This window comes from Triticum urartu, chromosome 7 (genome assembly GCF_003073215.2).
Source record: "Triticum urartu cultivar G1812 chromosome 7, Tu2.1, whole genome shotgun sequence".
In the NCBI taxonomy this organism is placed as follows: Eukaryota; Viridiplantae; Streptophyta; class Magnoliopsida; order Poales; family Poaceae; genus Triticum; species Triticum urartu.
The window spans coordinates 709,036,455-709,062,333 of NC_053028.1; the positions used below are offsets into that span (position 1 = coordinate 709,036,455).

The 25,879-nt window shown below is 46.2% G+C and overlaps 1 pseudogene; it reads left to right on the forward strand.

Moving 5' to 3' along the window:
* Positions 1–25,879, forward strand: part of LOC125519553 — a 50,988-nt pseudogene that overhangs the window by 20,050 nt on the left and 5,059 nt on the right.

Sequence of the window (25,879 nt, forward strand, 5' to 3'; positions counted from 1 at the left end):
TTCAGGCGCTAACCTCCCCGCCAACGGCGCCAGAAAAGAGCTTGATGTCTACTACACAACCTTCTTCTTGTAGACGTTGTTGGGCCTCCAAGTGCAGAGGTTTGTAGGACAGTAGAAAATTTCCCTCAAGTGGATGACCTAAGGTTTATCAATCCGTAGGAGGCGTAGGATGAAGATGGTCTCTCTCAAGGAACCCTGCAACCAAATAACAAAGAGTCTCTTATGTCCCCAACACACCCAATACAATGGTAAATTGTATGGTTGCACTAGTTCGGCGAAGAGATGGTGATACAAGTGGTATATGGATAGTGGATAAAGGTTTTTGTAATCTGAAAATATAAAAACAGCAAGGTAACTAATGGTAAAAGTGAGCGTAAACGGTATTGCAATGTGTGGAAACAAGGCCTAGGGTTCATACTTTCGCTAGTGTAAGTTCCCTCAACAATACTAACGTAATTGGATCACATAACTCTCCCTCAACATGCAACAAAGAGTCACTCGAAAGTCACTAATAGCGGAGAACAAACGAAGAGATTATGGTAGGGTACGAAACCACCTCAAAGTTATTCTTTCCAATCAATCCGTTGGGCTATTCCTATAAGTGTCACAAACAGCCCTAGAGTTCATACTACAATAACACCTTAATACACAAATCAACCAAAACCCTAATGTCACCTAGATACTCCAATGTCACCTCAAGTATCCGTGGGTATGATTATACGATATGCGTCACACAATCTCAGATTCATCTATTCAACCAACACATAGAACCTCAAAGAGTGCCCCAAAGTTTCTACTGGAGAATCACGACGAAAACGTGTGCCAACCCCTATGCATAGGTTCATGGGCGGAACCCGCAAGTTGATCACCAAAACATACATCAAGTGAATCACGTGATATCCCATTGTCACCACAGATATCCACGGCAAGACATACATCAAGTGTTCTCAAATCTTTAAAGACTCAATTCGATAAGATTACTTCAAAGGGGAAACTCGATTCATTACAAGAGAGAAGAGGGGGAGGAGAAACATAAGATCCAACTATAATAGCAAAGCTCGCGATACATCAAGATCGTGCCAAATCAAGAACACGAGAGAGAGAGATATCAAACACATAGCTACTGGTACATACCCTCAGCCCCGAGGGAGAACTACTCCCTCCTCGTCATGGAGAGCACCGGGATGATGAAGATGGCCACCGGAGAAGGATTGCCCCTTCCGGCAGGTTGCCAGAACGGGTCTAGATTGGTTTTCGGTGGCTACGGAGGCTTCTGGCGGCGGAACTCCCGATCTAATCTGCGTTCTGGAAGTTTTAGGGTATATGGAGTTATATAGGTAGAAGAAGCACGTTAGGGGAGCCACGGGGGCCCCACGAGGCAGGGGGTGCGCCCTAGGGGGGTGGGCGCGCCCCCTACCCTCGTGGGCAGCTACTGTATCTTCTGACATGGGGTCCAAGTCCATCAGGTGTGTTTCCTTCCAAAAATAACTTCTCTAGTTGATTTTGTTCCGTTTCGACTCCGTTTGATATTCCTTTTCTTCAAAACACTGAAATAGGCATAAAACATCAAATCTGGGCTGGGCCTCCGGTTAATAGGTTAGTCCCAAAAATAATATAAAAGTGGATAATAAAGCCCAATATTGCCCAAAACAGTAGATAATATAGCATGGAGCAATCAAAAATTATAGATACGTTGGAGACGTATGAGGAGGCCACGAGGCAGGGGGGTGCACCCACCCCCCCTGGGCGCGCCCTCCACCCTCATGGGCCCCTCGTGGCCCCCTGACGTACTTCTTCCTCCTATATATCTCCATATACCCAAAAAACATCCGGGAGCACAATAGATCGGGAGTTCCGCCGCCAGAAGCCTCCGTAGCCACCGAAAGCCAATCTAGAGCCGTTCTGGCACCCTACCGGAGGGGGCAATCTCTCTCTGGTGGCCATCTTCATCATCCCGGTGCTCTCCATGACGAGGAGGGACTAGTTCTCCCTCGGGGTTGAGGGTATGTACCAGTAGCTATGTGTTCGATCTCTCTCTCTCTCGTGTTCTTGAGGTGGTACGATCTTGATGTATCGCGAGCTTTGCTATTATAGTTGGATCTTATGTTTCTCCTCCCCCTCTACTCTCTTGTAATGGATTGAGTTTTCCCTTTGAAGTTATCTTATCGGATTGAGTCTTTAAAGATTTGAGAACACTTGATGTATGTCTTGTCGTGCGTATCTGTGGTGACAATGGGATACCACGTGATTCACTTGATGTATGTTTTGGTGATCAACTTGCGGGTTCCGCCCATGAACCTATGCATAGGGTTTGGCACACGTTTTCGTCATGATTCTCCGGTAGAAACTTTGGGGCACTCTTTGAGGTCCTATGTGTTGGTTGAATAGATGAATCTGAGATTGTGTGATGCATATCGTATAATCATGCCCACGGATACTTGAGATGACATTAGAGTATCTAGGTGACATTAGGGTTTTGGTTGATTTGTGTCTTAAGGTGTTATTCTAGTACAAACTCTAGGGTTGTTTGTGACACTTATAGGAATAGCCCAACGGATTGATTGGAAATAATAACTTTGAGGTGGTTTCGTACCCTACCATAATCTCTTCGTTTGTTCTCCGCTATTAGTGACTTTGGAGTGACTCTTTGTTGCATGTTGAGGGATAGTTATGTGATCCAATTATGTTATCATTGTTGAGGGAACTTACACTAGCAAAAGTATGAACCCTAGGCCTTGTTTCCACACATTGCAATACCGTTTACGCTCACTTTTACCATTAGTTACCTTGCTATTTTTATATTTTCAGATTACAAAAACCTTTAGCTACTATCCATATACCACTTGTATCACCATCTCTTCGCCGAACTAGTGCACCCATGCAATTAACCATTGTATTGGGTGTGTTGGGGACACAAGAGACTCTTTGTTATTTGGTTGCAGGGTTGCTTGAGAGAGACCATCTTCATCCTATGCCTCCTACGGATTGATAAACCTTAGGTCATCCACTTGAGAGAAATTTGCTACTGTCCTACAAACCTCTGCACTTGGAGGCCCAATAACGTCTACAAGAAGAAGGTTGTGTAGTAGACATCAGGCTCATTTCCAGCATTCATTTACTTACGGCCCGTTACTGTCATTTTCTGCTTGTGGGCCAAATTCAGCCTGTGGTTACGGTCGGCCCGTTTGTGGTCAGTTAATACGTTGGGCCGTTTTCATAGCGTCATCAAATACGGCCTATTAACAATGGCCCATTATGGTTGGCCCATGAACGGACGATTGCAACTCTAGCCCGTTTACGGCCATAATGCGTCCTGTTATTGGCCCATGTTTGGCCAATCAATCATACGGCCCGTATAAGGCCCATTGATGATACGGCCCGTAGAAGGCCTACTGTTTCTACGGCCCGTAGAACGCCCACTGTTTCTACGGCCCGTAGGAGGCCCAGTGTCACTACAGTAAATATTAGCCCATGGTTATTGTGGCCAAGTTTTAAAAAATAGGTTATTGCAGCCACTAGTTAACCGCGGAAAAAGAACTGCAATGACTACAAGCAAACAAATAAACAAGACAACAAGGAAATAAATAAGCAAGCAACTAACGCTAGGCTATCATGGCTATTACACATATTACATCCACTGGGCATCAAAGTTCGCCGCCAGTGCAAATATAGGGAATAAAGCAGCATATCATATACACTGGCCGTCAAAATTGGCCACCAGTGTAAATAAACGTGGCAGCAAAACAAGAGCATAACTAAAACAACTTCAGAAGAGCTCAAGAAACGTTATCCTGAGTATCCACCATACTGGCAATAAGCTTAGCAAGCTGATTAGCTTTGTCCTGTTTGGCGCTAAAATCCTCCAAGGCTTGTTGTTGCACCAGAAAGTATGCATCTGAATGCTCCAGGGACTTCCGCAGTCCTTCTGCTTCTTGTCGCAGCACAGCTGATCGATGTCTTTCAGCTTGTAGTCGAGACTCAAGAAACCGAACTGATTCAAACAGTGAGTTTGAATAGCTTGTGCAAGCGGTAGTGGCCAGTAACTCCAACACTAAACCAAGACAAGATGTGTCACTATCCTGAACCTTATCTGCATTAATTCCTTTACAGTTGCTTAATAAGGCACTCTTCCCCAATATTCTGTCAGCATTCTAAAAGAAGAAACAAGTAGACACATAACAAGTTTAGCATGTACTAGTATATGGAACTCATTTCGGTGAACCAGTTCATTAGTAAGGTGGACAGGATTAAACTACCAAGTCTTCTATTGCCAAGTACTAGTACATAATAAAAGCATCAAACAAACATATATCTATGTCCTATGGTAGCAATGGAATCTTAAATTAGAACAATTGTTCTTCAGGTTTAGGCACTTGTTCTACATGAACAGAGTACAATAAGACGCAAGAATATAATACTTAAAAATAGAAAATGAGCTCATAGACCTTACCACATTCTTGGTTCGGGACCAGTACAGAACAAGGCGTTCCCAGTCATCGTCCAGTAAATGTGTCTCAGGAGAACGCAAGGGAATTTGATGAGTTTCTTTGCCGGTGAAGTATGTTTTCTTCAGGTAATTCCGATACTGCCACTAAGCATTCTTGAAGATAGCAGAGGTATTAGCAGAGGTTACCTCATCCTGAGTTTCCAAATCAGTCCTTCTCTATAGAGAAAAATGGGAAAACTTGCTGTATTATAACCATCATGGAGGTAGGATGTATGGGACGAAGCAAAGTAATTGCCATGAATAACATTACTTACACATAACTCCTGGACAAACACCTGCAACTGGCATTTTCCTTCATCTTCAGTATAATATTTCCAAGATGGGAAGATACACACATATGATTTAACAACATCAAATGCGATAGATGCTAAACTACGACTAGCTAGTTGTGCTTCCTCCACAGGAATAGGCATACTAACTGGTGGAGTTGGGGTTCGCCGTGATAGTACTGGCCGTATGGGCAGTGGAGCCACCTTACTAACTGCTCTTGTTTGGGAGCTCTGTGGTGGAGATGGTGCTGTGTCAACAGGAACTGGGTTACTATCGGCTGGGGTTGGGGTTAGATGGGTGAAGCTGGTTCTCTGTCCATCGTAGTAGGGGTACAATCTGCGAGAGTTTGGGTTATGTGTGGTAGGGCTGGTTCTTGTGCATGTACAACCGGGGTGCTATCTCCACCAAGAGGTAGAACTGTTTTATTTGAAAACAGTGTTTTTAGTTCGCTAGATACTGGCATCACCCGCTCCAATTCAAATGGCTGATAAACAGGAAACATAGTTGAATGTATAGACATTGTATGAGAGACAGATGCAATAGATAGTGTGGAAAAAAGAGGGCATGAAATAGTTTACATATATATTGTTTAACTAAAATGGATAGCATGACATAATTTCACATATATGATGTCTATCTAAACTGGATAGCATAGCATAACATAATTCAAATATATGATGAATAACTAAACAGGATCGCATGACATAATTCACCTACATGTTATCTAAGTAATCAGGATCGCATCATTTAATTCATATATGTGATTTATATGCTAAACAGAGGGCATTCGATATGATGTCTGAACTAAGAACATGGTGTTGAATATTGTGTATATGATGACTAAACTATGCAATGCAAGACACCGTATGCATGATATGAGCAGTATAACCGTGCCAAGTTAGAGCATACACCTCAGTGGGGGAATAGGACTGGTCATCTGTCTCTGAATCCATCTCTAAGGAGCTATCGGGACCTAACAAGAGATCTGCTTCGACAGGTAGCACTGTCGGCTCTGAAGGCCTTGTTTTCACTCCAGATTTTTCCATCTCCCACCCAAATGGCTGATTCACAGGAAGAGTAGTTTAATGTACAAACATTGTCGACAAATGGAAATGTAATGAAGAAAAGGATGGGCAAGATATCATTCAAATATATGATGCCTGGTTAAACAGGATGGCATTGCACATTTCACATATATTATGGCTGGCTAAAAGACATGAGACTGCATAATTCCCATATATAATATAGAAACTAAACAGGTGGCATTGCAGAACATGTCTAAACTAAGCAGATGACATATATGATGTTAAAAGTAGGCACTACAAGGCAACATATGCATGATATGACTAACATCATCATGCCAAGGTAGAGCAAACACCTTGGGGGTAAATAGGAGTTGTCAGCGGCGTCCGAATCCGCCTTAGAACAGATATCTTCCTATGGATTACAATCTGGAGAGGGGTGGGGAGGGTTTGCCATTGAACCCACCATGGAGCGATGTCTACATGACATTGTATTGCCGTGCAAAACTCTTCTCTTTTCTCTACATGTTCAGCATGACTGTGTACAATATCTGACATGCATACGAAAAAATATGGTGAGATTATGTAGAGCATGCAGAAATTTAGAGTGATGGTAACAACTAGTGGATCGATGTTTTTCCGTTGAACCAAAATAGCCCTAATGGATCGACGTGAATGTATAATAATAAGTGATGCAACAAGTGTATAACCTCTTTGCCGTAGCCGTGTCTACCTCAGCATCATTGGGTTGGTCGCTGAAGCAGTTGAGGCAGAGGTGGCTGTCGGAGGTGTGGAGGAAGATCTGAGGAATCTGTAGACGGCGTCCAGGGCACTGCTCTGTTGTGACAGATCGTTCTGTCGTTGGAGCAGCTCCGGTGAGCCGTAAGACGTCAAGGCTGAAGCAGCATAAGACATACATCGTTGATCTCAAGTGGGATTCTAATAGCATCTCCAATAGATGATGTAAAATGGATGTAAAATTAACATCACCAAAAACCACCTGACTACAACAGATGAGGTAAAAACTGTTGTCTCTAAACTTAACTGTCGAAACTAAAATTTACTGTGGAATCTGAATGCTACTGTCAAAACTGAACGCAATGGTAGCAGAGAGGCACTTGACATGTAGTTTAGGTAGGGCCTGCAGTTCATCTTCAACCTGCACCCCCTGAGCCGCCAGCGACCACCGTCCGAACCGCCAGCCCCAGCGCCGCCTCGCCGCCCCGAAACAACTCGCCACCGCCGCCCCGGCCAGCCCTCTAGGCCCCCCGCCCCCACCCTGAACCCTAAGATAGATAGTGGGGTACCTCTCCGGCGAGCCCCCGTCCCCACTGCAGGTGGTTCTTCCTTAACTCCGGCGAGCTCCCCCAACCCCTGAAAATCGACTGACCCAAAAGTCGATTCGGTCGACTGAAGTGTGGCTTAATCGGAGCAGAGCAGCAGCACGAGCGAGGGGGACAGCAGCAGCAGCAGCTAGGCGAGCGAGCGATCGAGCGAGAGCCGGAGCAGCAGCAGTAGATCCGGCTGGTATGGCCGCCGCCACCCAAGGGGCCTTGCACTGGGGGAGAGCTGCCGTGGAGATGTCGCTCGCGGCGCCGGCTTCAAGGTAGCCGCTCCATGGGGGTGTGGGATGGAGCACCGTCGGCGCCGGGAGGTCGAGTTAAGGAGAAGGTGCGATGCGATGAGTGTACAACCTCTTTGGTGGCGCCGAGTAGGCCTCGGCTTCGTCCGAGGAGTCGGTGAGGATGTTGCGGTTCCGGTGGAGTAGGTTAAGGCGGTGCTGTGGGGATGGAGCAGCCGCGATAGACGAGGCGATTGTTGGAGCAGCTCCTTGGAGGTGGAGGACGGGGCGGCTGAACCGGCGGGATGGCGAGATGGACGACGGATCCTCATCCGGGGAGGTGGACGAGGGACGTCGAGCTATTGTGCTGGTCAACGTCGTCGGGGAAGAGGCTCTGGCTAGGCAGCGGTGACGTGGCGGACGGAGGAGGGTGGGGTTTCGCGGCTGGAGCGGAGAGGTTATGGCGGCCTGGGATTTCGAATGGCGAAAAGGGGGCGATGGGAGGGGGTGAAGCATGACTTAGGAACGCGCTTGTCCAAAATGTAGGGTGTGTTACAAAAGTACCCCCCACCGATTTGAACTAGCGGCCCTTTCGGCTCAGGGTTAGAAGGGGGATTTCGCGTGTCGGGATTTGGCAGCTGGAGGGAGTTTTCGCGCGCGTTGTAATTTCAGGATAGCAAGGCGCGGATTGTGAAGGCGCCGGTTTTGGGAGCACGATATCTGAATTTTCGGGATATAAAAAGACACGGGTTGAATTTTAGGGACAAGCCTAACGTGTAGTAATATTTTACTTGTACGTACCAAATCAATTCGCACTTCCCTCAACCAAAAAGAAAACGAAAAAATAAAACTATTCACACCACACAAAGAGAGAGTCTTGCCCCGTTTTACTATACAAATGCTATTCAAAGCTACTCCCTCCTTCCATCTATATAGATCCTAACGCGTTTTTCGATGCTAACTTTGACCAAATATTAGAGCAATGATATATGACATGCAACTTACACAAAGCACACCGTTAAATTCGTCTGTGAAAGGTTCTTTCAATGATATAATTTTCACATTGTGCATGTCATGTACTATTAATCTTGTCAATAGTCAAAGGCGGTCTTAAAAATCTCATTACGCCCTATATAGATGGAAGGAGGCAGTATGAATCCATGTTATGTCCGATTAAATTTTTTCGCTTGCTGTATAATGCATGTAACCTACTCATACCAACATTTTAGTGCATTCCAAATGTCTATACTACGGCTGCAATTCGAACTACATTTGAATTTGTTTCTCTATTTCAATAAGAATCTACAATCATGATTGTTGCCAACTTCAACCATCATAGTTTCCTTGCTATCCGCCAGATATAAATCAGACGGCCTATAATGCAAGATGGCAGGCACACCATCATCAACAACTACGTTTTTTATAAGAGTAGAGATAAAACATATTAAATGTAGTATACCATGTTCATAACCACACCATGTGTATCACCATTATATATATTCACATATCCGTCAGTTTGAAACACTATGATAAATTTTTTAAATATCCGAATTTGCTTTTTATAATGAAGTATATATGATCTCTATTCGTCTTTTACACCCACACAACCCTCTTATCTTTGTAGCTAGCGCTAACTTTCTCTTGTGCATGCACACGCCCGCATCCCTCTCACCCTACCTCAGCATTCTCTAGCTCCATCACGCAAATTCGTCTTTTCACTTTAGGACGTTCACCCACGGTGTGTGTAGGCCCCCCCAGCTCCTTCTTTACGGCACACATCGATTGATATGCCTCTCTGGCCAGGTGTGCCTAGCACAAACACAAGCTTCCCCTCTTCTCTTGTCACCGTCCATGCCTCACTCCCACCACTCTTTTGATCGTTCTCGTACTCGCACACTCCTCCCCCTCGATATAGTATGCCTCTCGTACCACCTCCTACATGCATCCCTCTCTCTCTATCCTTCTCCTCGTGCCTCATTTGCTTCTAACACACACATGCATGTATACCGATCGATCTCTCAACATATACCTAGATCGACTTTAACTACCCCCCATCGATCGACGTACCTCACAAGTTATGTCTCTCCTTTATCTTACAAAGGGCGATTGATCTTCCTATGTAGTTACGTCTGCTTACCACAGCCACATCGTCCCCCCTCATCATTTGTGCATGCCTCCTAACCCGTCTCTCACACGCACGTGCACAGACAACAAGCAGCCATCTCCTCTCTTATTGATATTGCAGGCATGCCCTCCGTTTGTCTAGCAATCCTATCCCACCATTTGTTAGAAGCAACTCCATTACCACCCCCTCCAACACTCTAGCTCTGTCTCTCTCCCAACCTTATTCATCTCCTGCACATATGCATGGATGTCGATCGATCTCCCTTAATACATGAGGCAGATCGTTCTCCTTAATACATGAGGTAGGCCTCTCTCCTCCTCCACACATATACCAGCCATTGTACCTCTATAGTTAATTGGGCCTCCCTCTTCCCCCACCACACACCGATAGTCGAGCGCTGCAGGTAGGTATCCATGCCACAGAGACAAACTGCACATGTCCCATCTCACTTTCCAGTAGGCCAACCACTCTATATCTTTGACGTGGGCACACACAAATTCGATGGCACTCTTTATCGACCGCGCGCGCGCACACACACACACACATCATCCCTCTCTTCGATTCTATGGACACCTCAAGCCGATGATACCTCCACTCTCTTCTCGTGGATCGCCCCCTCTATATATATGTTATATCCAGGACTCTATTTCACACACGTTACATATGTTAAATTTTTTGATTGACCCCCCCCCCCCCCAAAAAAAAACTCTCAAGAACCCACACACTATATCTCTCTAGGTTTGTATCTCTCTCACAGAACCCCACGCAGGTGGTGCACGTATACAAGAAGAGAATAGGTGCACCATGCACGTACTCACGCTTCGTGCCCAGCCACACCCGCGCAGGTACCCGGTGGAGCTCATTTCTTTACGAAATGGCAGCCCACGTGCTAATTTGAATGCCTGTAGCGGTTGTTTACCTAGGGAGGTCATGTACCACGTGTGCACGAAACAAAGTTCGACTTGACGCGTTGCCGCGTTATTTTTAAATAAAGTTATAGCGCTCAATGGCACGTACACAGAATATAAAACGATTTTTATGGAGGAAAAGGTAGTCCGCTCTTCAGGGTATCTCACACAAGGCTCCGGTGGCCTCTCTCTCTCTCACCGTTGGTCATTGATCCGGCCGCATCCCGTCCGCCGGGGGCAAGGGAGTGCGGTGGCCTCTCTCTCTCTCTCACCGTTGGTCACTGATCCGGCCGCATCCCGTCCACTGGGGGAGAGGGAGGAAGTGCATCGTTTCTCCGTTCGACGGCGCCGAGCAGCACGTCCCGATCTGCGGTACACGCCGTTCTCTCTGACCAAGCTCCGGCGTGGCAGGGCCTACGCCACCTGCTCGCAGATTCCGCGCGCCGCCTCTCACCTAGTTACATCCCGACGACCTCCAGGTATCCCCTCCCGCCTTGCTCCACTGCCCGGTTTCGCACGTCGCTGCATGTGGATCGTCCATAGTTCTTTGCCCAAAACGTCGCTCGTCCGGCGTACTTTCCATATTGCATTCTCGTCCTCACACCATTTTAGACAAACACAACCGTGTTGTTATCTTCCCTTAGGACAAGGAATATGCTTATTTTTTGTCGTCGCATGTGTCATCAACTGTTATTGGCCAGTAATTGTTTCCTTTCTACCTCTTTTTTGCAAACAGGGCTATCCATTTCACGTCGTTGCTATTGCGACCTTTTGGTGAACTGCACAAATCACTTTTTTCTTAAGAGTGTTTTGTGCAGTTGTAGTAAAATGTCACACGGGCAACGTCTCTACATTTCAGTGCGACTTCACAAAGGGAGATTGGTTTTGCTCTATCCTCCTCATCCAACTCCGAGCCTAATCTTCTCCAACTAGTTAGTCTTAAGAAAGACTGCAAAGGTGATCGGCTTCTATTTGTGTGTTTATTGTTTCATCAGCAGTCCTCTATTATCGTAATCACACTTGATATCTTTGGAACAGGGACGCTCAGCTCTATTTTAGTGGAATTGCACAAAATGATCGGAATGTTGCATGCTCCAGACAGCTACTTTTTTTCCCAACATGCCTTGTTGATTTAGACAGAGCTGGGGGGACGTTGCTACCAATGAAAGCATGGATCAATTTTAATTTAACACCTTCTCACAACTTTGTCTTCAGTTGTGATGTAATTATTAGCTCTGATCTGCTAATAATTGACATGCATTAGCAAGGAAGTTAGTTTTTTATTGTTTTCGAAAGAGCATCGATGGCAAGACACGCGAAACAAAAGCTGAAAGCTCACACCATTGTACAATTTCATGTTGCTGGAAAATTATTTGTATAGTACATCAATTATGTAAACAAATGTTGGAAGCTTGATAGCATTGCCAGAAGCCTCTTCATCATCCGGGTCCATGTGCCATGCACAAAATTATACTCCTTCGTTCCTAAATATTTATCTTTTTACAAATTTCAAACGAGCATATTTTAGAGTGTAGATTCACTCATTTTTCTTCGTATGTGTACTCCCTCCATTCCTAAATATTCTATTCGTCTTAACAGAGATTTCAACAAGTGACTACATACAGAGCAAAATGAGTGAATCTACACTCTATAATATGTCTATATACATCCATATGTGCCAGTCCATTTGAAATCTGTGAAAAGACAAATATTTGAGAGAGAGAGAGTAGTCACTCATTGAAATCTCTAGAAAGACAAATACTCCGGAGTATATTTAAGAACCGAGGTGGTAGTGCACAACCGCATGGGAGACTCAGCCCGGTCGTTGCACCGCATTAATAGTGAGTAATGAGCAGTCAAATCATAAGCCCCACCTTTCCCACTGTAAGTTGCTTTGAAGAAGCAACCATCAATACGCTCTTCTTTGAATCCGCTCATACTACTCATCTGTCACTGTTTATACAGCGCGCTTCAGAAAAAAGAAAAAAATTTGTGGGACCAAGGCGACTAGCGATCGGCCTGAAAAATAGCATTGGTAGTTATAGCACGGCGTCTATTACTAAAGGGAATAATGCGTACACACATGCATGCAGTGCTTCCACCCCGGGTACACACATGCATGCACTCCGTAGTAGTACAGTACATGGAGAGAAAATTGTGGAGTTGATTGCGGTTACCACGCCCTAATTAATTGAGCATTATACCAAACGCGTCTAAAGCCTCTCTCGTGGTGGAAATGCGTTGAGAGAAATGCATCATAATGAAGCGCGCCCTGTAACTGTGACGGAGGGTGAAGTAGTATGAAGGTGCAAAACCAAGTACGTGTACTACCGCGCTTGGCTCTTCGCCCCTTCATGAAGTCGAACAACGATGTTACTCCGCATGTTGGGTACTACAGTGTATGCCTCTGACAATCTGACACCGAATGGACTGATGCATGTCCACCGAGGGTAGGTTGCATTAGTCAAAAGGCGTAAGCGAGCTTCACCTTGTCCTGCAAGCTTCTCCTCGTTCTGCGAGTTGACGGGACACACCAAAAAGTAGTGCTGGTCCATACTCCCTCCTTTCCGGTTAATATGGCTTAATCTTTTTTGCGGGTAAATAAGAGAGCTTTATTCATATATAAGCATTCTTAGGACGATCAGCCAAGACACTGGTCACTAGGAAGCGAGGTACCCCACAAAAAAAGAAGTAGGAAGCGAGGTGTTTCATCAAGCCAGCTCTCGGCCACATTCAAAGTGCAGCAAGTACGGTTCGCACGAAGATGCGCCGCAAGGTTTGCTGACCTGTTTACATGCTGAATAATAAAAAAGAGGAAATATTACTGAGCGCTACTATTTGTAAGAGGATATGAGCCAGAATTAAGCGAGAATTGTGGCGACTGTTCCATGCAATCAACTTCCATTATCACATGTGAGAACCCTCGAAGAGAACCAAATGTGTTGAAGATTGCTTTATCACATTTTAAAATTATAATAAGAGTGCAGACGCTCCTCCATCCGGTTCCTAGTACTAGTATAATACATACCTTTATGGACTATAGTAGTAGTACTAGTAAGGCCTCCTTTTGTTTGTAGGATTTTTGTAGGAATTCTATAGGATAGGATTTTCAAAGGAAAAATTCCTTTGAAGCCCTTTGGTTTGTAGGAATGTAGTCCTATTCCAATGTAGGATAGGAATCAATCCTTCACGTTTTGGAGGAAAAAAAACATTAGCGTAGGCTCAATGGAAAAAATTCTATCCTATGCACCAAATGACATCTCTTTCTCTATAGGAATTGACATGCATGTCATCTCACTTCCTATGATTTTCCTATTCCTATAAAATTCCTATCCTATGAACCAAAGAAGGCCTAAACTTTGCGCTTGGCTGTTCGGGAAGTCGAACAATAATAGCACTAGTAGTATAGTGTATGCTTCTGTCAATCTGACACCGAATTAACTGTTGCACGTCCACCGCCTGAGCGAGGGAGAGCTTGCATTAGTCAAAAGTTTCTCCTTGTCCTGCGAGCCACTGCGCGCAAGCTTCTCCCGCCCTACAACCTTCTCCTCGTTCGGCAAGTTGACGGGACACAACAAAGTAATGCTAGTCCATGCTGCCTCCTCTCCGGTTAATATGGCTTAATTTCAAACAAGATAAATACACTGTCTGTCACTGTATATTTTTGAAAATACGGTCAGTGGACTTCATAATACGCTCACTGCGCTCAATATATATATTTTCCGGTGTTCATACGGTCACTAGCTCACCTTGACTGAGTATGTGTGTGCATGCACATGTAGGTTGAGCACTTGAGCGTGACCGTGTGTGTTCCGTCGTGTGCTCGGACATGCATGCATTAGGGCGTCGCGCGCGTTTTTGCGTCCATGTGTACGTGTGACTGTTGCATACACGTAGGGGGAGTACGTGTAGGGGCCACTAAGGAGCAGTCAAATCACACAGTAAGTTAGTCGGAAGAAGCAACCATCATTTCACTCTTGAATGACACGTACGTAATGTAAAATGGTTGATATGGAGAGAAAAAGAAAACCACTATATATACACTAGCAGGAGCCTAAGCTACAAGCCTGCTTGCTTAGGTTGCTCTCTTCACAAGCATAGAACGACGGGCCTGATCCCGTGGCTGGGGGAAGGGAACAATGTTCTGCGTAGACGCGTTCGACATCGGCGAGGGAGAAAACCCACAGTCGGTGCGTCCCAATCGGGGGTCACCGCGGAATGGGCCGATGCCGCGTCCCAACCGCCCTTCTAGCTACAGCCCGACATCCCAGGTAGTCCATCTTCCTTTTGGAGCCGGCTTGCTCCACTGCCGTAGCTCCATCTCCATGTCGATCTTTCTCTACTTCTACCGGCTTCTACTTGTGATGAGTTTATGTCTCATGAACTAGTGCCAGTACTATTATTCTAATCATAGTTCTTAATTATCTTTGCCATCAGGGATGCTCAGGTCGATTTTAGTGGAACTGCACAAAAGCATCGTATGATCCGAGGGTGCCAGCCGTCTTTCCTTCGACAGGTTCTACCTGGCCAGGAAATTAAATCATGTTTAGGGTTTAGGGTTTAAGTCGTAGTGACCCCATCAGTAGTTTTTCTATCGTACATGCTCTCACAACTTTTTTCTTTAGTTGTGAAGTAAATATTGGCTATGATCTGTGAATCATTGAGATGCATCAGCATGCGTGTTAGTTTTCCTTTGTATTTGATGGAATGTTGTAACGGGGCATCCTTGGAATAGGAATGAAAATGGAGTGGAAAAGTTTCCGTTTTTCCGGAGAAAAAATGGAAACAGAGAGAAACCAACGTTTAAATCACGTCTGTCGTGTTCGTGTCTCACCCTCCTCCACGGCTCGACCCCACACGGTCGCTCAGCATGCCACTCACCGCAAACCGAGCAGTATACCATAACTTTCCCGCCTCCTTGTCGATGGATCGCGCCATGGAGTACTAGCACTACTGGAAGAGATTGACGAGTTGAGGGAGGACAGCTAGCTGTAGCACAGACTCCCAAGAACTTACTACTGGAAGAGATCGCACATGTTGTCGCCGACTATTGTGACCTTTGAGCGCGGAGCAGCCGCGTGCACCCGGAAGCGGCGCCGGCGACGCTCTCTCGGCCGGCGCGCCGCAATCAATGCTGGCGCCAGTGAGAGGTCGCATCCGCTCTGGCCGGGCATGAATGCGGCACTGACCGTTTCGGGTTGGTCAGGACCGACCGTGGCAGCGGTCCGGACATGCGCAAACAAGAGATGTTGTACGTTAATATTGCTGCGTATATAATTAACAACGTAAATAATGTGCGAGTTGGACAAATATGATTGGAGATGGAGATGGAAATGGAATTTTACGTAAACACGGATATGCATATCTATGTCTATGTGTGTGTGCGCGACGACTCTCGCGACCTGGAAGCGGGGGCGTGTTTTTGATCGAGTTTTCTTTCTTGGTACGTTAGAAAATCAGTTTGTCTAATTCACATCTAGATGTTATTTAAGGATATAACATCTAAGCTCCCACAAGTATATAATGTAGCAACAAGAAACAAAAAAACTAGGAAAAGACCACAAACAGAGTGGACATCAACTTATATGTGACATAACTATGTCACATCTAGATATGTCCTAGACAGACCCTTAAAAAATTGTCCGCCAGTTTTCGTTTCTTTTTTCCGGGAACGCGCGTATTCTATTTAAAACCACTACTATGGAGAGATTTTTTTAATCCATTATAGCCTCTTTTTTGATAGAGTTTCTCGCGTCTCGCTCTCTCACCCTCTCCATATCAAAACAAGATGACAGTGTCCACTCTATCTCTCTCCTCATCGGTGGTCACAGATCCGGCCGAATCCTGTCCGCTGCGGGAGGTGAGGAGGTGCAGCGTTGACGTTGTCGCCGTCGGCGACGGAGGAAGCCGATGCGCACCGTCCTCTCGGAGCCGGCGCTGGCGCGGACGAAGATCCTCCGCGCCCTTGTTCGCTGCCGTCGTGTGGGCAGATCCCGCCCACCCGCCTAAACAACATCTCGCCTACCTAAGGTATAACTTCTTGTACTGGTCTAGCTCCCTAGGTCGCTGCGTGCGGGTTTTCTTCTATGTGACTAGTCCCCAGCTCCCCATGCATAGTAGCTAGGGTTCGTCGGCTGGTCCAACATCACCTACTAGTACTATTATAGAGGAAATGCCACTCAAAAGGTTGTCCTGATTTATGCCTCAGTGGAGGTATACATGTTGTTTCAAAAAAAAGTACATGGTGGTTGTGCGGTCATTGTCCATATGGTGGTAGTACTATCACTGGTTAAATGAAGAAATGCTTTTTTTCTCGGGTATCCTGGTTTAGTTCCCATCAAGATAGTTATGATGCTTCTGTTTGTTGGTGTACTTTTCATTAATTCTTATTGACAATTGAGATGTCGTTGCTAACCCTTTTTTATATTTTTGGAAACAGCGATGCGTGTCTCCATACCCGGGCATGTCTTCCTCAATTTTAGTGGAACTGCACAAAATTGGATGGCCATTGTTGTTCCGCCTCACTATCCTCTGCCACGTGGTTCTTCCTTCCTCGAGCTTGATTACTGAGAAGAAACAGACCATAGTGAGGATTTGTCGAACTTCTTAGGTGCCTCACCCAAACTTGATGCCAAATGGATGATGCATCACCACGATGACCTATCGATGCTCATGGTTGCGCCTCATGGTTGCGTCAGCTGGTGGAGCTGATCGATTTTGGACGAAAAACAAGCTGTCTTCCATCAGTGCTCTTTGCTTGTTACGCACAAAGATGATATCCTTCGTCAGTTCACCTTGGTCGCGTTGGAGACGCAGTCGTCTTTCACGTTGGTGCAATTTTCGCTAGGGTTTTACGACAGGTGGGCCCAAAATGTGGCTGGCTCACCTGTCATACAACCAAAAGTAGGTGCAGTGAAGGCACCGGAGCTCAGTACGTACTACAGTAGTATATATATAAGCGGGAGCCTCAGCGCTTGTTCGCTAGGGTTTGCACTCTCCACACGCTCGCCGCACTACATATATGTTACTCCCTCTGTTCCGAATTACTTGTCTTAGATTTGTCTAGATACGGAGGTATCTAGCACTAAAATGAGTCTAGATACATTTGCCAGGGTTTGCTATATTCACAGTCTCTCACCCTATCTTCACCAGATCTAAACAAGACTGTGTTGGCCTCTTGTCTCTCTCTCCCCCCTCACAACTGGTGAAGGAGGCGTCCGTATCCCGTCGCACCGGGAAGGGGAGGAGGTGCAGCGTTCACTCTATCGCCTTCGGCGAGGGAGGCAATCTACTATCGGCTGCGTTGTTCTCTTTCACCCAGCGTCTTTGCGGGAGGGCCACCGACCCCTTCTTCCTCGCTGCCGTACTTAGTGTGGGCAGATCCGGCCTCCCGCCGCACGCCTTGCCACATCCCGACGACCCTAAGGTATACGTTTCTTTGAAACCGTCGTTGCTCTAGCTGCATGTGGATCTTTTTGGATCTGTAGTCGAATCTAGGTCTTGATTCAAAGAGGAATGAAGGGTGTGGTGGGCTGGAGCAAGAATCTAGGACGTGGTTCAATGAGGAAAGGAGGGACGGAAAGTAGTATAGACTGGCTGTTCAGCCGCTTTGTAGGTCGAAAAGGGGAAAAGGGGGTAACCCAGTACACACATTTGTAAGGAACTGGGGGGTCGGGTAGTTTGTGCACGACTAGATTTGCTGCCCTCACATAGGAAGAAGGTTCAAAGAGAACAAATATGGGACCAGCGCATATATGCTGCTTTGCTACATACTCTGTATCACCCATTTATACGTCTGGAGGCACATGGTGCTGGCATGTCCCATGCAGCTATTTTGTTGTTGTTAATCTCAGAATTAACTACAGATCTGTTTTAAAAGAATTTCTCTGTTAATATCAATTAATGCAACCGTTTTAGAAATGCCACTATCCTATACTTTGTTTTCCATCAAGATAAGGTAGATGCTTCTTTTTGTGGCCGCATGTTTCATCCTCCTTTATTGGCCAGTAATTGTTTTCTTTTTTGCCTCTTAAAACAGGGATATCTATTCAACTTGTTGCTATAGAAAACTTAAATGTCACACCGACAACTTTGCTTGATTTCAGTGCAACTGCACAAAACTTGATTGGATTTCCTATTCGTGTTGGTAGATTCGTATTTTATGTTGGTCGTCTCATGAAAGGTCAGTACAGGCCTTCATCCACATGATTGTGCATTGTGCTTTGAGATGATGTGCTACTTGCATTGGTACTGTTTTAAATAAATGATGAATTGAAGCTATTGTATTGCTGTCTTTTCCCATTAAGTAGTGAACAAAAATTGGACCAACCCAGACATGATGCTTGTTGCTTTGTTACAACAAATTCAGCATCACCCCCTTTATAAGCTAGTAATTGATGCCACTCTCAGAATTAATTACTGAATCTTATTTCAAAACTGCAACACTTGTTAGGGATTGGCGGGATTACCATTTTTGTGGCCGCATGTTTCATCCTCCTTTATTAGCCAGTAATTGATTCATTTTTTGCCTCTGTTTATACAGGGATATCTATTCAACTTGTTGCTATTGTGACATTTTGCTTCACTACGCGAAACACTTTGCTTGATTTCAGTGCAACTGCACAAAACGAGATTGGATTTCCTACTTGTGTTGGCAGATTCGTACGTGATCTTGTGTGCGTCATGACAGGTTGGTACTTGCCTTCATCCACATGATCGTGCAGTGTGTTTTGAGATGCTGTGCTACTAGTATTGGTATTGTTTTAAATAAATGATGAATTGAAGCTATTGTATTGCTGTCTTTTCCCATTAAGTAGTGAACAAAAATGGGACCAACCCAGACATGATGCTTGTTGCTTTGTTACAACAAATTCAGCATCACCCCCTTTATAAGCTTTGTCGTTCTTTATACATGTTGAAACAAGGCATTGTTAAGATAATGTCTTGGTCAATATGAATGAATCACACTGATGGAGAATTGCTACTTTCATGCTTTGTTTCCCATTAAGATAAAGTAGATCAGTAGATGCTTTTCTTCTGGGAGTACAAGTCATCAACCGTTATTTCTTAGTAATTGTTTCCCTTATACCTATTGTTGCTTACAAGGATATCAAAATTAAGGCTCGGTTTTATTCCGACTTCGATTTTAGTTGAACTGCACAAAAGGAGCCAATGTGTAAGGCAAACTGCTGCATTACTGGGTCTAATTGGTCGTTCCACTTTGCAGAAAGAAGCAGTCACTGTTTGCGCTACATTACAGAAGGAATGACTGAGAAGCTTTACAGAGTATTATTAGACACCTGTGACATGACTAGTCTGCAGAGACCATTGGCAATTTAACAATACGTGGAGTGCCCTGGGCAAAAAGTGCCCAAACAAGTATAAAAGCTACGACAGGACTCCACGATCATAGCCATTACATATTTTGAATGGGAAAAGCTTGTCAAAGTTTAATCATTGATGCTAGCAAGAAGACATTAGTTTAATATATTGGGATTGGAAAACCTTGTCAAAATTTGCTCATTGATGTTAGCCAGAAGACATGCATTTGATATTTTTGAGTGGGACGCCCTTGCTGTGAGCAGCGTCGAGTGTTTTTTCCTATTCCCGTGTTTAGTTTAGAAGTAAATAGTTACTCAGCTGAGATATTCCTGTGTTAAAAGTTTGTTCTGAATATTGTCTATGTAATGCCAGGCCTTGTGTTTGATTGCAAAGTTGAGCTTGGAATGTTGTGGCATGCGGCATCACGAGCTGTTCACCGTGCCTCCTGAGAATAATGCTTCGTATTGTTTTGCATGTCGATCTAATGCCAGTGATTTGCTTGTTAAGAAGATCATCCTCTTCTGTTGTTTCCGTGCTTAAGAAGTTCATCGTCTAATGTTTCATTCATAGCGTATACGACAAGTCGGGTAGGTTAGACGTGAAACCATATGATCTTCTGACCAACTCATGCTATTAGACCGTGATTGGATCGTCGTTTTCCAACCAAAACCGCTTGTAAAACTGACGCTTGTAAATTAAAGCAGATGGTCTCGGGTGAAGGCGCTTGGTTGGTCGATTTCGACTAGTAAAATATCAGAAGTACTTGACACACGATAAAAACGCTGAACGACACTCGGACGATTGCTAATCCAGCCGTTAGCTGCTGTTTCAGCCTTGCCCATGGATGGCATGATACGCACGTCGTGCATGTATCGTCTGGTAATGTCGTCCATATAGCAGTGCTCGTAAAATATACACTGGTCTCTCAAATTACACGCGTAACCCGCCGGTTTTACTTATAGATCTCGGACCCTCAGTTTCATTACGCCTGTATTTTACGCGTTGTTTTCGATGACGAGTAAATTACACTTGTATGTTAATACAGGTTTGAAATAAACCAGAGCTCCCAAGCGCGGCCTTACCGTTTCATGCCGTCTAAGTTTCTCGAAGGTGCTCATAGGTGTCCGATGATCCTAGCTTCCTGAATGAGTAGCGGGCGCTGTATCAGACCATCCGTACGTATAGTTGTCCTTCGAGTTGTTGCGCTCGCCGTGGCGCCGAGCATTGTTAACATCGTCAACGAACATGAGGATTCAGGAGATGACTTTATTTTGACTGGATGACACTAGGGACCCACTAGGGCCATAGCCGTACGTACGCAAGTGCCTCCTTATTATGTACAACTATATTTTCTTTCTGCTTTCTCCTGGTTTCGTGACATCACGGTCCCACACTTGTCAACCTATGTAGTCAATATAAATGAGAGAATTGCACAAGGTGCGGTGGACAGCTGGGACTAAGCAGCTCGAGCAGTATTTGTGTTTTTGAGGCGTGAGCACTGTAGAGTTTTTCTTGGCGATGATTTCGTTGTTGTTCAGAAGAGAGCAGGGTATTAACTCGGCGGGCTGTGGCCCGTCTAGCCCAGGCAAGATATCCAGCCCAGATACTAATTTTTTCAAGATGAAAATGGCTAGCCCAGCTATATGTCTTTTTGAGGAATACCCAGGCAAGGTCAACTTGTTATTCTCCGCTCCGCTGGGCTACAAATCTTTCCTAGGAGGGATGCATTAGGCTTAACAGGAAAATAAGCTTTAAAAATAATAAATGGGATGTAATTATAAAAACTGGGCAGTAACTATAAAAAAATGCACCAAACACGAAATTAGTTTATAAAATATTATTTATGGATTTTGAAAAAAATCTTAAATTTTATTGTTGCGCGCGCAATGTTTCATTAGATTTTTACGTAATACAAATTTATATTTAATCTGACTAGAAATTTCGGGATAAAAATATTTCGGAGCCCATCAAAATGTGGAAATTTTTATTGAATTCTGTCTTCAACGGTTGGTTGAAATTATTAATCATTGTCCTAGCTAGAAAATGGTTGTACTTTTAACAAACTGTAAATGGGTTGTTGTAAATTCCATTAAATTCCAAAATGGGATGTACATTCTTACAAAACGCAAATGGGCTATAAGTTCTCTGCCACACACTTGTGGGCCTACTAAGTGACGCGTCCCCTAAAAAAATAAGTTGACGCGTATGCAAGGCTTTGCCAACTTATTATAGTCAACACACGGCTCTAGCAGTAGTGGCCGTTGGATGTCTATCCAACGGATGCCGTGCTTCTTCTTCAATCTCGGATATTCTTAGCTTCGGTCGCCCAAAAAATGATTCCTCCCCTGACATCTGGGGCGCACCGTTTCGGAGGCTGACCTGTGGGCCTACTAAGTTGGAGCATAATAAGGGCTTTGTCAACTTAGTCAATAATAAACGTTTCTAGCTTCAGTGACCGTACGATGTCCATCCAACGGCCATAGTGCTTCTTCAACCTCTGGTCTTCTTGGTCCAGCCGCCCAAAGCAGCGCCGGTCGTGCCGCCTGCTCCTGCCTCCCGTGGCCGGCTGTGCTGCCGCGGAGGCCTCACCGCCCCCATACTACTCCCACCGCTGGCCAGGCCATCCCTCCACTCACCCACACCCCCTGTTATTCTGCGGCGACGACAGCCTCACACCGCAGCCGAACCAGTCACTACTATAAAAAGGGCTATAGATGGGATTGACACTAATGCCGCACCAGACAAGCGGTGCGCCATTAGTATATACTAATGGCGCACCACCTTATGATACGCCATTAGAGTTGAAACTACTAATGGCGCACCTGGCCCAGGGTGCGCCATTAGTATAAATTTTTTTTTTAACTAGTGCGCCTGTCCAAACATACTAATGGCCCATCCAGACACAGTGCGCCATTACTAGTTGTAACTAGTAATGACGCACCTGCCGGAAAGTGCGCCACTAATGTTGTTTTTTCTATTATATTTTTTATTACCTTGTTTGCAAAACTACTAATGGGGTACTCGCTTCAGCTCGGGTGCATTCTCCGGAGCACCGTCTCGATCAACACCGAGAACCTGAGGCATCCTGACTGAGGGAATTTGCGCAACCTCCTCTTCACGAAGCTGCACGAACGATACAAGTTCCCCGCTGAATTTGAAAACACAAGCCTCAAAGGGAATAAAGTGAACAATGCTGCCCTCACGAAGATGAGCAAGGCCCTGTCTACTTGGAAAAGCAATGTGAAGAGAATGATCAAGAAAGGTGAGAGTTATGAGAAGATCAAGTAGAAAAATCCTTCGATCACCGAAGATGACTACAACGACTTTAAGATCAATTGCTCAAGCACCGCAAACTCCGAATCAAGTAAGTGGGGGAAAGAAATGCGGGAGCTGAACTTAGGGGAACACACACTCGGTCCCGGCGGTTACAGAGTGGCGGAGCCTATATGGGACAAGGAGGAGGCGGACCGTGCCGAGCAAGGCCTACCGCCCCTCTTCGATAAATACGGTGACAAGCAGACCAGGAACTTTTTCAGGGCCCGGTACAAGAAGGACCCAAAAACAAAGGAGCTTACCACGGATCCGAAGACCAGGGCGCTTGAGCTTGTTCTGGTAAGGAATACACCCCCGCGTAATTAGCTCCATATGGTTGCATTCTAATTAATGAAGCCAAATTTCTAAATGGTTCACATTCCTTCCGCAGGCGACTGAAAGCAGTAGCGCGGGGTCGACTAAGAGCAACCATTGGGACACCACTCCAAATAGGGCGTTGAATGTAATGAAGAACAAGGATAAGCTCAGTAAGCCGACGTCAGCTGGTCGTGTGGCCGGCAAAGGCTTGTCGACAAAATGGTCGTCATACTATAACACTGGTGGCGAAAGGAGAAAAAGACCAGCTCGGAAAGCCAGGCGCGCGAGGTTCAAGAACTCAGGGCACAGGTGGCGCAGATTCCGGAGATTGTCCAAGAGCAAGTGCAACAACAACTCGGAGCGACGATCACCGCCATTGTGCCTACCTTGATCCAGGGGATTAGTGCGTCGATTGCGGGCGGCCAACAGGGGCCGCCCCCGATTCCTAGCTTCACGACCAGCAACTCGCAGAACGCGATGGCGGGGCCATTGGTGTCTCCGGCGGAGGCGGCATTGGTCTCTCCGACGCCGGCACGGGAGCTTAATGCACCCGAGTGTACGCCGGCCGGCACCTCTGCAGCAAGCGGCCCCTCCGTCAACTGCACGCCCGCCGTTGGCGGTGCCTCGACATTAGCCGAGCTCGACGCCATCATCACGGTAACTAATTAAGCCTCTCTCGGCCGAGGACTTCTCTCCTTGCCATTGACTGGGCATCCCTAACGCCCTACATGTTTTCGCAGGGCGCCGCCGACGTTCCGTGCACTCTCCTGCACTTCGTGAACAACGAGTTGGTCGATGTCGCCAAGGGCAAAATCGTTCAACCGGGCAACCCCTTGTTCCACGGTACCCAGATGCCACCCAACTTGTTTAGGGTTCAACTGGTTCGGGTGCTGCCAGGCTGCGACGAGTTGTTACCTCCGATTCGACCCGTCGGAGCCGACGATGATGACGTGATGACCCTCAGCGCCTGCCTGAGCTGGCCCCTGCTTTGGCCGAAGAGCCAGATTCGTTTGGGGGCGGGGGACACCACCCCAAAGACAACACCGCCAGTCATGCCGGCGCCAAGTCGGCCCCATGGCAAGACCGCCGCAACGGTGTCGGACATCCCTATGCCACTAGATCCAAACATGCATATGGCACAGGATCAGAACGACGACGACGACGATACATTTGCCAGCGTCGATCAGTACTTTGCCGATCATGGGTACGGTGGCGACTTCATGGGGCCTCCTTCTCAAGAACCCAATCCAACAAAAGACGTGCGCGATCTAGCTGGTACCGCGAAGAAGCCAAGTTGCAACAGGCGTTGTCTGCAGTTCAGCTCTCAGGAGACGCCTCCAGCTGCCGACTTCACCAAGCCTCAGATAGGCGAGGTGCGAAATATGATCAGCCCCAACACACTCAAGAAGGCGGTCTGTGAGCAGAACTCGGTCCCATTACAGGAGAAGAAGAAGGCACGCAAAAGAAAGACTAACAAGGGTGCGGGCCAGCCGGCACCGAGTACGATCCGTGCTGAGGACGGGCCATCTTCACCTGAGGATATCTCGAGGAGGGTGCATGTGGCGGGTAGGCCGATGCTACCGAGAAATATGCTCGATGCTGCAACCGATGCTATGCGGAGTCTGCATGACAGTGTTCTTTCTTTGGAGAAGCGGCGTCTCGGAGAGAAGAATGTGGCATACTCGGTTTTCGCGGCCAAGGTGCCAGAGGGCAAGGGCTTTGTGGATAACTCCATCGGGGGTACGATCGTCTTGCGGTTTGATGACATCCACGCTATGTTGAACCTTCATCCGCTGCACTACACCTTCGTTCGGCTATTTTCGCTGAGTATGGAGATGCGGATCATTCGCGACAAGACCCCGGACATCGTGATAGTCGACCCCTTCTACATGCGTGCCAAGATCTTGGGCAGCGCTGGGGACCGGCAAGTCACGAGTTCTTTCCTCGAAGGCGTCATTCTGGCAAACCAAGCTAAGGATAATTTCCTCGTGCCTTACTTTCCCGAGTAAGTCCTCCCCTCAACCGCCCCGTAACATATGAATTCTTAGATTTCGATCGTTTTTCTTTTAACATTCCGTGTTTCCTGCAGTGACACACATTGCACGCTCATCCTCCTAAGCCCCAAATATTCCATGGCCACGTATTTCGACCCGGACCGTCAGTCGAACGTAGACTACACAAATGTCAAGAAGGTTCTTGATGATGTTCTCCCCGGCTACGTCAAATCTGGAGGCACCTTCACCAGGCCTATTCATAAGTACGGCAAGCACGTGTTCTCCCACAATACGACGTTCTGCTACGTCAAGCAGCCGCCTGGCGGTCAGAAGGGTGCCTACTACGCCATCCATCACATGCGGGCGATCGTACGGGACCATCATCAACTTCTGCTACCGAGTAGACTCAAATATTGGGCCGCGAGCGTGTCGGCAATCCAGGACGCGGACATCAGACAAGAATTCTTTCGCATCCAGTCGGAGTTTGCGGAAATCATCCATCAAGATGTCCTTCGTACCTCGGGGCAGCTCTACCTCAGAA